This window comes from Chiloscyllium plagiosum, chromosome 10 (genome assembly GCF_004010195.1).
Source record: "Chiloscyllium plagiosum isolate BGI_BamShark_2017 chromosome 10, ASM401019v2, whole genome shotgun sequence".
Lineage (NCBI taxonomy): Eukaryota > Metazoa > Chordata > Chondrichthyes > Orectolobiformes > Hemiscylliidae > Chiloscyllium > Chiloscyllium plagiosum.
The window spans coordinates 55,731,427-55,743,040 of record NC_057719.1 but is presented as its reverse complement, the minus strand read 5'-3'; the positions used below and the strand labels follow the sequence as shown (position 1 = coordinate 55,743,040).

General features: G+C 40.6%; 1 long non-coding RNA gene across 1 annotated transcript in view; it reads left to right on the top strand.

The window, feature by feature from the left end:
* LOC122553660 overlaps positions 1-11,177 on the top strand; it is a 55,656-nt gene extending 44,479 nt beyond the window's left edge. Inside the window, exons 2-4 of the long non-coding RNA XR_006312787.1 lie at positions 5,329-5,471; positions 5,842-5,899; positions 11,137-11,177. This is a non-coding gene — a long non-coding RNA (uncharacterized LOC122553660). The remainder of the gene's footprint in view (positions 1-5,328; positions 5,472-5,841; positions 5,900-11,136) is intronic.
* Positions 11,178-11,614: the final 437 nt, after the last annotated feature.

Below are 11,614 nucleotides of genomic sequence, written 5' to 3'. Positions count from 1 at the left end.
GAAGTGATGTCACGTGTGATGCATGAGGAATTGTGAGGGGTGGAAGTGGTTGTGGGAGTGGCCATGATGGGGGTGGAAGTGACATCATCAATCAGCGTGGGGGTGGCAGCTGCATCAACCGCATGGCTAATGGCGTCTGAGTAGATTCTGAGGCCAGGGGAATCTTCTGGAATGTTTGAGGAGCACTGGTTATGGAGGTGGGTAGATAAAAGTTTGTTATACTTACAGTTTTTGATGTTTGAGATGGAATTGAAATACTGTTTGTTGAGAGTATGGATTCTCCTGAGGATGTCGTACAGAGTGGGTCCTTTGCAATTCTGAGAGAGTGTGGCCCTCAGCTGAGGCAGGGATGACTGTAGAATCCATCCCAGACTCTGTGAATAATTTATTCTGTTCATTGGTCTGTTTCTGAAATAAAACATGTAGAAATTCATTAATGATATATTAGTTTTAGCAGAGTAACACTAAACAACAAAATAATCTAAGTGGACTATGCTATAAAACCAAAAAAAAGGCCATTTGTTTTCATCTCCATTTATACGACAGACAGATGAACACACACTTAAGAGATAAATAAAAATAACAAATCTATCCAGATTAACTAAATGATTTTCACATTGTGATAGTTCCATGGCATATGATTGCTTCTCGTTTGATTTTCTGAAGATATTGATCAGGTTTACCTTTTACGGTTCATTCAATATAACACCAATAATATTTAGTTCTATATTCTCTAAACATTCAAGAGCTGATAAGGGATGCAATGCAGGAGCTTTCAAACCTTCATGCTATAGCATCAACAGCCAGACTCTATTTCTCAAAGAAAACACAGTCCAAAACACAATTTAAACTCTGACCACTCCCTGACAGACTGACCATCTCTTTTACAAGGTCCCAGTCTTCATTCAACATCTGCTTGAGCATGCCTTCCTTTCAGACTTGCTGGAACTAATTTCCAGGTACGGATCTCATTCATGCCTAACTTCAGCTGACTGTTTTAATATTATTCTCCTTCTGGTGATGAGGCATTTGCATTACCTTGCTCAGGAACCAACCTGTAATTAACTTCCAGGCCTGGCCTCATGATTAAAGTTTGCTTGGTCTAGTTTCCTTTTAGCACAATATGTTACCTAGAGTCCAAAAGTCATCTTTAGCCCACTGTTTCCAGTTCACAGCTTCAAGTCAAAATTGATAAAAGAATAACATAAAATTAATGAAAAATCAGCAACGTCTTTCACAAAAGACACATTTAGTCATTGAATATGGAAATGAAGGGTGCCTCATGGTTGGGATTTTCTTTTAATGGGCCAACCAGACATGAAGAAACTTGTTAAAAAGGTAAAACACAGGGTTAAAACAAGGACTGCAGATGCTGGAAACCAGAGTCTAGATTAAAGTGGTACTGGAAAAGCACAGCAGGTCAGGCAGCATCCAAGGAGCAGGAAAATTGATGTTTCAGGCAAAAGCCCTTCATCAGATTCCTGACCTGCTGTGCTTTTCCAGCACCACTCTAATGATAAAACTTGTATTGCACTGCTGATAAATGAAAGATGTTACTGCACATCAGTGTAGAGTCAGCACTAGGAGCACAAGGAAATACTGAAGCACAAAACAAGTTGCTGACTGTTAAGTTAACACCATTCAATCCACCTAGACAATTTGAACAAAACAACTGCAGTTCAATTTCAAAGCTTATTTGATTTGTTTTCTGCAAAGTTTCAATTCATGATGATTTCAGTTATGTTGAAGTGAGTTATCAGAAAGAGTAGTTAATCTATTTGGCAGTACCTTAGCAATTATAATTTATACCAGTTAACAATGTCAGGTGAGGGCGCAAGAAAGAAATAGGGCATGTTTATAATTAACTATAAAGTATCAATGAAAAATAAGACGTGCATGAAAATGTTCTTTTGTGGCAATGGGACATTCTAAAGCACTTTACAGCCAATTAAATATTTTTGATGTGTATTTTTGTAAAAGAGTAAATGTACTTATGATATTTTTCATTCATTATCTAAATTATGAAAGGTTGTGACACTATAAATATTCAATTATTTGATTGTTATATCAATCAGTTGTTCATAGTCTATTTAATCAATTTATTTGCTATATTGAACTAATAATGTTATATTAATCATTTTGAAGATTGAAGTCAAATGTACAGAAGCACTTCACATCTTTTCATTGGGATGTCATGGAAACTGTTTGATGATTAATAAATGTTCAAATTTCTCTCCATTTATTGCATTTTATTCAACAAGTTGGAACAAGAAAAATAAACTTGGTCAATGTTTTCTTGTGTTTCTATGTCAAACATTAGCTGACAGGCTCATTTTATTTCCATCTGTTACTGGCTCACTATGGCTTACTTTAGTTGGCTAAATGGTTTTCAATTTTAAGGAATAACACAGAGAAAAGGTGAATTTTTATTTGTCATAAATAAATGGGCAATTGGAACTGTCAGCTTTATTACTATGATGGATAGATCTTTGGCAGTACTTATGGTGAGTTAAAAGATATATTTGTTTTATGACAATAGGGGTGTTTATGCCATGCAGTAGGTAGCATTAGGGCAACTGACTTACAAGATTAAATAATCAAGTATTCAGGACCAATACTGATGCTTCAGGAATGAAATCCATAGTTCTGTCTATTATTGTGAAATGTAAATGAGCAGCCTTTGTAATTCCTTTTCTCCTGATTTTTCAAGTTAAGAATACACTACAGGCTTTCTAACACATATTTATTTGAAAGTAGAAATCCAGCATTCTGCTAGACTTATAGAGTCATAGAGACGTCCAGCACAGAAACAGATCCTTCGGTCCAACCCGTCCATGCCGACCAGATATCCCAACCCAATCTAGTCCCACCTGTCAGCACCCGACCCATATTCTTCTAAACCCTTCCTATTCATATACCCATCCAAATGCCTTTTAAATGTTGCAATTGTACTAGCCTCCACCACTTCCTCTGGCAACTCATTCCACACACGTACTACCCTCTGCGTGAAAAAGTTGCCCCTTAGGTCTCTTTTATATCTTTCCCCTGCCACCCTAAACCTATGCCCTCTAGTTAAGGACTCCAACACCCCAGGAAAAAGACTTTGTCTATTTATCCTATCCGTCCCTGTCATAATTTTGTAAACCTCTATAAGGTCACCCCTCAGCCTCCGGCGCTCCAGTGAAAACAGCCCCAGCCTGTTCAGCCTCTCCCTATAGCTCAAATCCTCCAACCCTGGCAACATCCTTGTAAATCTTTTCTGAACCCTTTCAAGTTTCACAAGATCTTTCCGATAGGAAGGAGATCAGAATTGCACACAATATTCCAACAGTGTGAGGGCAAAGGACAATCTTAGGAACAGGCAACACTGGTTATGGTATGGAAGTTATTTCTGGAGTTCCCAAGAAATAGGCTAGGATTCCTGGACTTTAATAACATGGCATGGTTGTGAGAATTAATTCATTTGTGTAACCAGATTTTTCCCACCAGAGGTGAGAATTGGGAGCTGGGGCTGGTCTTGTGTTGCACTCTCTCTTCCATCTTCAACCTCCTGTGAAACATGGCCCAAATTGAGAATTATGGAGGTGTGTCAATGCTGGAGCAGGCCTGATAAGACTTGCCTTTCGGAAAATCATCTAAAATTGGTGTTTGAAGATATTGGGCCAGCTCTTACTGTCCTGACCAATTGTTTCTGATGCAGAGGCATATCAAATTGGCCAGCCCATCACCTTCTCCCTCCATGCTGAGCTTGACCCCATCATACACGCGATGGGCAAACACTGTAAATGGCAGCCACCTATCGTGTATAAATGGAGAATAGAATAACTATGCGACCCATGCCAAGACACAGTGTGGACAATCAGATAGAGAGGAGAGCCCATTTCTCAATAGCTACTTGAGAAAGGCAGAGTGAAAGGGGACACCTCCATTCAGGCCATGCCTTGGGTGCATCAGGGGCACCACCCAAGATACCATCTCAATCTTCCTTCTGTGCTACTTGGCCATCAGACCCTGACATCCTAGTCCTTTCTCCCCTTCTCTGGCTTTCCAATTCTTCCCTGCCTTAAATCCTGAACAGTGACAGCCATTGTCATCATCAGGTCTCTTTCTGTGCTGCTGGCTGGACTCACCACTGAGCTCTGCCTCTGCCGGCAGTGTTGGAGATGCAGTTGAAAGTGCAAAAGTGCAGTTAGACACTTACCCAGACAGCTTCAGGCTTCCCATCTGATCAAGATCCTAGTCACACCCCTGAGAGTGGTCAGTGGTTTTGCCAGCACTGCTGGTTGTTGTCAGATCCTCACAATGGTTTGTCACTGGATCCCTGCAGGTAAATGGAGTAATATGGCAACTTGGGGAGGGGACCCATGGATAAATGCAGAATGGGGAGGGGGCTTTTCAATGGCACCTCACTCTTCCTGATGCCAGGTCTCTCAACTGGGCATTCAGTGTCTGTCAATTAGAGAAGTCGTAGACGTATCTGACAGATTTGGTGGGAAGTCTTCAGATGGCACCAGGTGCCCATTGCTAATACTATTAAATCCTTTTGCGTTGTTATCCTTCCTGTGTCAGTGTATATTTGCGACATTCACAGCAATGTACTTATTCCCAAATTTGCTGAATCTCTGCTAGACCAGATTATGTCCCTCTCAGTGTCTTCCTGGATGACCTCATTGAGACACACCAGTTCTGGACATCTTCATAGCCATCCAGCCGATCTCATGCATCAGAAGGTTCCCCCTCTACAACCTTCTGGACATCTCTTGACTCCCCAAAGCCGACACACCATCTGCAATGCACAAATTTGGAGTGTGGTGGAATATTCCCCACTTGCCTGGATAAGTGCAGCTCCAACAACAGTCAAGAGTCTTGACATCATCCAGGACAAAACAGCCCGCTTGATTGGCACTATATCCATGAGCATCCACTCCCTCCATCACCAATGCTCCCTGATCTGCTCTTTTCCATCATTCTCTCTGCTTTTTCCAAAGGCCATTTTTCATTGTATAAATATTGCTGGTAAATGCCTTTTGTCTTGCATTCATCAGTACACTTTGCAGGAAAAGCAGTACTTACACTGCATAAGAGGATGGATGCTAATTGTTTGGCAAGTGGACTCTAATTTGTCGAGGCATTGTCACAGGGAATGTCCCAATTAATGATGCTTTCTCATGACCATGCCTCAACCAGTCGGAATCTATTCGCCAAACAATCAGCATTCTCTTCTTATGTTGTATAAATGTTGACTTTTTTTTGCCCTGAATTGACATTCTTGTGAATTGTCCCGATGAGTATAGGATAAAAATAAGACTTTGAGAAATGTCTCCACAGGTCTGGCAGCATCAGTGTGGTGTGAGAAACTACGTTAAAGTTTCATGTCTCCGTGTAACTCTTCTTCAGAATAGTGGGAATCTGCAACCTAAATGCTCAACTCAACTTTATTTTCCATAATGAATTATGAAGTTGAATATTTGGTAAGGATGGTCCTAAACAAGTTTAATATGCTTTAATTTTAACCCTTTTATTGGTAAACTTCCCAGCCCATTGCAAGCTCTGATTCTGGCCTGTTGCGTATGCACCATCGCTGACAAAAAATCATTTTGATGCTCTCAAAAACATCATTTTGTAACTTCCTCCCCCTTGCTACCTTTTTGCTCTTGCTTGCTGCTTGATCTTTCTTTGTAATAGTTTGCAGCTGTTTCCTCTCTGGGACATTTTCCTCAGAAATGCCTCATTATAAATCTCAGCTATTGTTAATGTTCCTTTTTCAACAATATTTCTTCTTTACATTCAGATTAGAGGCACATCCGATTGGAGATTTCATATCTGATTTGTTTTTTACAGGAACTATTTTGGCTAATGGGGAAAACAAGCTGCCAGTGAGATATGACAATGCAAAGTGGTGAGTTTTATTTTAAACTCATGCCAATAGATTTCGCATCAACGTTCTGTGTGATTGGTCTCCAAAAACTGAAGAGTGACAATCTAGCTTCTTTGGATGGTTTGATTCTTCTAATGTATCATTTTCAAAGCTGGTGTGTCAGCAACTTGCGGAAGTGGTAAACTACTGCTGAACTGAGCTTCATTCTTATGAGGTGCCAGAAATCACAATGAGCCCAAACTTCGTTTGCCTGTGCTGTACTTGCTGGACTCTTGATAAGCTACAGAAAGGGCAAGATTGGTTATCATAGCACAGCAGAACAATTTTATTTCAGCAAGAGACCAATCACAGATTTGCTTTTAAAGCATCCTCACAGATACAGTTGATACTGGTTGAGACAGTTTGCAATATTTAATTAATAAACACGTATTTGAATGTGGATTCTGTAATTTTATCCTCTCCTTTCCCATTGAATCCAAAATTGCTTTAGATTATTTCTAGATTGCTGCTGAGTTATGGAAGAATTTCTTTGTATTTTTAGATGCTGAGATTGCCTACAACTCAAACGAGAATGGATGAATTATGTGACACAAATTAGTTAAGCATCAGTCGCAATAAATCAACAATTGTATGACTTATTGCAGAGAGAACAATAAGAGAATAGGTTCAGCCGACAACCTTGTTTTAAAGTCGAAGTGAAAAAAATGCTGAGGGCATTTACTATTGGGAGCGACCATTGAAAATAATTCATGGTTGAGTGTCAAGTGCTTATGAAAATATTTTAACTTGAAACAATTTCTTTACCATTTCAAAACAGTATAAGAACTGGTTTAAAATTGCCAAGAATATTTAAAGAGGTATGGATTATGAAGCAGTTTTCATCTCTAGAAGGTCCTTTGCTCCAATTACATGTTCATCTTATATATTTTCTAATCTCTAACTGTAAAATGAGAAATTGGACCTGCTTTCAATTTTTTCCCCATGTGGAAATAAAGAAACAAGCAGCACTTACTTCAGGCTCAGAATAATGAGCACTGCCTACATGTTAAAGGTGGGTTTTCCAGGCATTGCTGCTGAATGACTGAAACAACAAGGCCAATGATGAGTACAGTAACTGGGACTACTCTGCTCGGGACTTTCTGGTCAATCTGAGGGGTATCTGGGGACTATATCAGCTGTAAGTCTTTGATCTGCCTCACTCAGAGCTAGCAGAAAAATGAGATTTCCTCCCAGTGCCACACCATTATTATTTGACCACTTGGACCCCATCCTCTTTCTCCTTTTTCTTCCCAGACCCATCTGACCCAAGTGTCACTGTCCATTAGGTATTCAAGTTTGAATATAGTAAAAGGGCAAAGTGCCTCTCAAGGGTCCATTAGTGACAGTTGAGTACTATTATTGAAATGAGGTCGGCAGCTGAATTTTGAGAGGCAGAATAACAAGTGGAATATAAAATTGGATGCTATCACAGTGGTGTTATGACGGTTGCATGCTCCCACCCCAACACATATATCCCATGGTGTTTTATGTAAATGCCACTGCTAGCATTCTTTGATACTACTTCTTAATTATCTCTGGGCTGTGGAAGTCTACAAATATGCTCTGTGAGATACTGCATCTTACCGGGTTACCACTCCTCTTTATTTCTAGCAACCTGAGTTTATCTTCATCCTAAAGGATGAGTCTCTTGCTCTCCTCAGTGCAGTGCTATGCTTTATTTACCTCTGTACAATACAAGAGGAGGAGATGGCCTTGTGGTATTATTGCTGGACTATTAATCCAGAAACTCAGCTTATGTTAAATGAACAATGTTCGGCACTGTCCACAACTCATAGAATCCATACAGTGTGGAAATAGTCCATTTGGCCCAATGAGTCCACACTGATCCTCCAAAGAGCATCCCACCCAGACCTATCATGCTACCCTATCCCTGAAATCTTGCATTTCCTGTGGCTAATCTACACATCCTTAAACACTATGGGTAATATAGCACGACCATTCCACCTAACGTGCACATCTTTGAACTGTGGCAGGAAATGACAGCACTCAGCAGAAATCCATGCAGACGTGAGAAGAAAGTGCAAACTCCACACAGAGACAGTCACCCGAGGGTGGAATCGAACCTGGATCCCTGGTGCTGTGTGGCAGCAGTGCTAACCACTGAGCCACTGTGTTGCCCCTCAGAAACTGAAGCATCCCATGTAAAAATACAACAAGATCTGTACAAAATCCAGGCATGGGCTGACAAGTGGCAAGTGACATTCATGCCACACAAATGCCAGCCTATGACCATCACCAATACGAGACAATCTAACCACTGTCCCTTGACCTTCAATAGTTTTGCCATCACTGAATCCCCCACTATAAACATCCTAAGGGGTATCATTGATCAGAAACACAATTGAACTCACCGCATAAACACAATGGCTACAGGTGCAGGCCAGAGTCTAAGAATACTACGGCGTAGAACTTACTCCCTGACTCCCCAAAGCCTACACACCATCTGCAAGGCACAAATTCAGAGGGTGATGGAATACTCCCCTCTTGCCTGGATGAGTGCAGCTCCAACAACAGTCAAGAGTCTTGACATCATCCAGGACAAAATAACCCGCTTGATTGGCACTATATCCACGTGCATCCACTCCTTCCATCACCAACGCTCAGTAGCAGCAGTATGTGCTATCTACAAGATGCACTGCAGAAATTCACCAAAGATCCTTAGACAGCACCCTTCAAAATCATGACCAGTTCCATCTAAAAGGATAAGAGCAGCAGATACATGGGAACACCACCACTTGCAAGTCACACAAATCCTGACTTGGAAATATATTGCCAGTCCTTTACTGTCAGTGGGTCAAAATCCTGGAATTCCCTCCTTAATTGAGCAGTTCAAGAAGACAGCCCACCACCAACGTCTCAAGGGCAACTGGGGATGGGCAATCAATGCTGGCCAGCTAGCAATCCCCACCTCTCACAACTGAATAAATTTAAAAACGTTACTGAATACACTCCTCCAAAGATGTTTAAATTCTTTCTTTCTCTTTAAATGTATTCCTCTTTGCTCTATTCTGTCCTCATTCTGCTCTGAATAACAACATTGTCATTTGTATATCCCAATATATTAGTGATAGTTTTCCCATGGTGGGTGTCCCACTTGATTGTGCTTAATTGTGGCCCATAAATGGCTGTTGCTGGGAATTTATCCATATTCGGTGGAGGTTGATATGAGGTGTCTATGCTGCGAGGTAAACTCAAGGAGGTCACTTCCTGTGCGAGTATCCTATGTTCATTACAACATCACATCATTCAATTTATTCCACCCCTGTGGGGGTAATTATGATTATGTATATTAATTTCCATCATCTGATTAAATTCTGGTCTCCTTCCTATCGGAAAGATGTTGTAAAACTTAAAATGGTTCATTAAAGATTTACAAGCATGTTGCCAGGGTTGGAGGATTTGAGCTATAGGGAGAGGTTGAATAGGCTGGGGCTGTTTTCGCTGGAGTGTCGGAGGCTGAGGGGTGACCTTATAGAAGTTTATAAAATCATGAGGGGCATGGATGGGATAAATAGACAAAGTAATTTCCCTGGGGTGGGGGAGTCCAGAACTAGAGGACATAGGTTTAGGGTGAGAAGGGAAAGATATAAAAGAGATCTAAGGGGCAACCGTTTCATGCAGAGGGCAGTGCATATATTGAATGAGCTGCCAGAGGAAGTGGTAGAGGTTGGTACAATTGCAACATTTAAAAGGCATCTGGATAAGTATATGAATAGGAAGGGTTTAGAGGGATATGGGCCAGTGCTGGCAAATAGGACTAGATTAGATTGGGATATGTGGTCAGCATGGACGAGTTGGACTGAAGGGTCTGTTTCCATGCTATATATCTGTATGACTCTGTGACTCTATGTCTGAATATGTGTAAGGTTGTGGCTTGAATCTTTATTTATGATATATGCAATAAGACTGTTTGTTTTAACTTGTTCTCAAGTAGTGTATCTTTCCCTTTTTATTATTTTTGTTAAAAATACATTAATAACTTCATCTTTTCAATGACCACAGTAAGTCAGTTGCAAAAAATAAAACTTGTGATCTGTCAAGCTAGGTTTCAGTCTGGAGTCTCTCTTGTCCAATATTACCATTAGCTGGGATCATAACAATTGACAACTATGTCTGAGAACATAGAACAATACAGTGCAGTACAGGCTCTTCGGCCTTCGATATTGCACCAACCTGTGAAATCAATCTAAAGCCCATTTAACCTACACTTTTCATTATCATGTGTTTATCCAATGACCATTTAAATGCTTCTTAAAAGTTGGTGAATCTACTACTGTTGCAGGCAGTGCATTCCACACCCTTACTATTCTGAGGAAAGAACCTACCTCTGACATCTGATCAATATGTATCTCTAGAGTATAACATAGTTCCTTGGGCTACAGAGGACTTGTATGCCAAAATTAAAGGCTCACTAAGACTTTGACATCTGAATCCATCCTTGAAGGCATTCTGATGCCAAAAACAACCAATTTATTCTTCTCCTTAATGATAATTGTCATGATCCTAAAGCAATTTGCCAATCTACATTCAAACTCTCATTTAGGGCTCAGAAAGCAATTTCAACTTCCATTCTGTAGCTTTTAGATCAACACAACTCAACATAAAGCAGAATTACATTGTGATCATCCTCTTGACAACAAACTAGAAGTTGCTGTGCCTCAGCAGCAATTGCTTCCCTCATTGCAGATAGATGCATTAGTACATGTCTCTATAACTGTCCTTCAGCTAAAGACTGCCAGAAACTTATCAGCTATTTCTGTCGACATGTCTTTCAGCAGAACTTCTTGGAAAATGTCCAACTTTAATGTACTATGCGTTGAAGCCCAAAGCAGATTTATCAGCTGCTAAATTCAGATCATCATATGAGAATTGATACTAAAGCAACTTGCCTCTTGAGAGGCTGCCTCAACTCCTCCTGACCTAGAGTATTAAGTGATTAGTAAATGTGGATATGAAATACCTCTCTGCTTCTCAGTATATTATCCATCTTATTTTCTTCAAATTCACCCCTGAATTGTTGTGGAATCTTTCAAATCGATCCAACTAATTCCTTCTGTTATATGCCAAAATATTCTGGATAATTAAACAATTGTTGGTACACACATTATATATTCCACAGAAATTGTAAATGGAGTTGTGATTGAAAAGTAAACCTTCTACTCTGAAATGAAAATATGTTATTGTTCGATTCCCTACAGTGTGGAAACAGGCCCTTTGGCCCAATAAGTCCACACCGACCCTCCAAAGAGCAACCCATCCAGACCCATTCCCCTAACACTACGGGCAATTTCGCCAGGCCAATTCACCTAACCTGCACATCTTTGGATTGTGGGAGGAAACCGGAGAACCCAAAGGAAACCCAGGCAGACATGGGGAGAATGTGCAAACTCCACACAGACAATTGCTCGAGGCGGGAATTGAACCCGGGTACCTGGAGCTGTGAGGCAGCCGTGCTAACCACTAGCCACCATGCCACCCCTAATTGTTTAGAGGTACAGTCTAGGATTGAGCAAAAATCCCCATCACCTGAAATACTGGACACAAACCTGGACTATTCAAAACTTTTATAAGTAAAGGGGGCACCTGGGCTAAACTCTGGGAAAAAGTACACAGACAGCGAGATGACTGCTTGGAACCACTTTCAGCCTGGAGTTCCAATTTACTCTGAGAGAATAA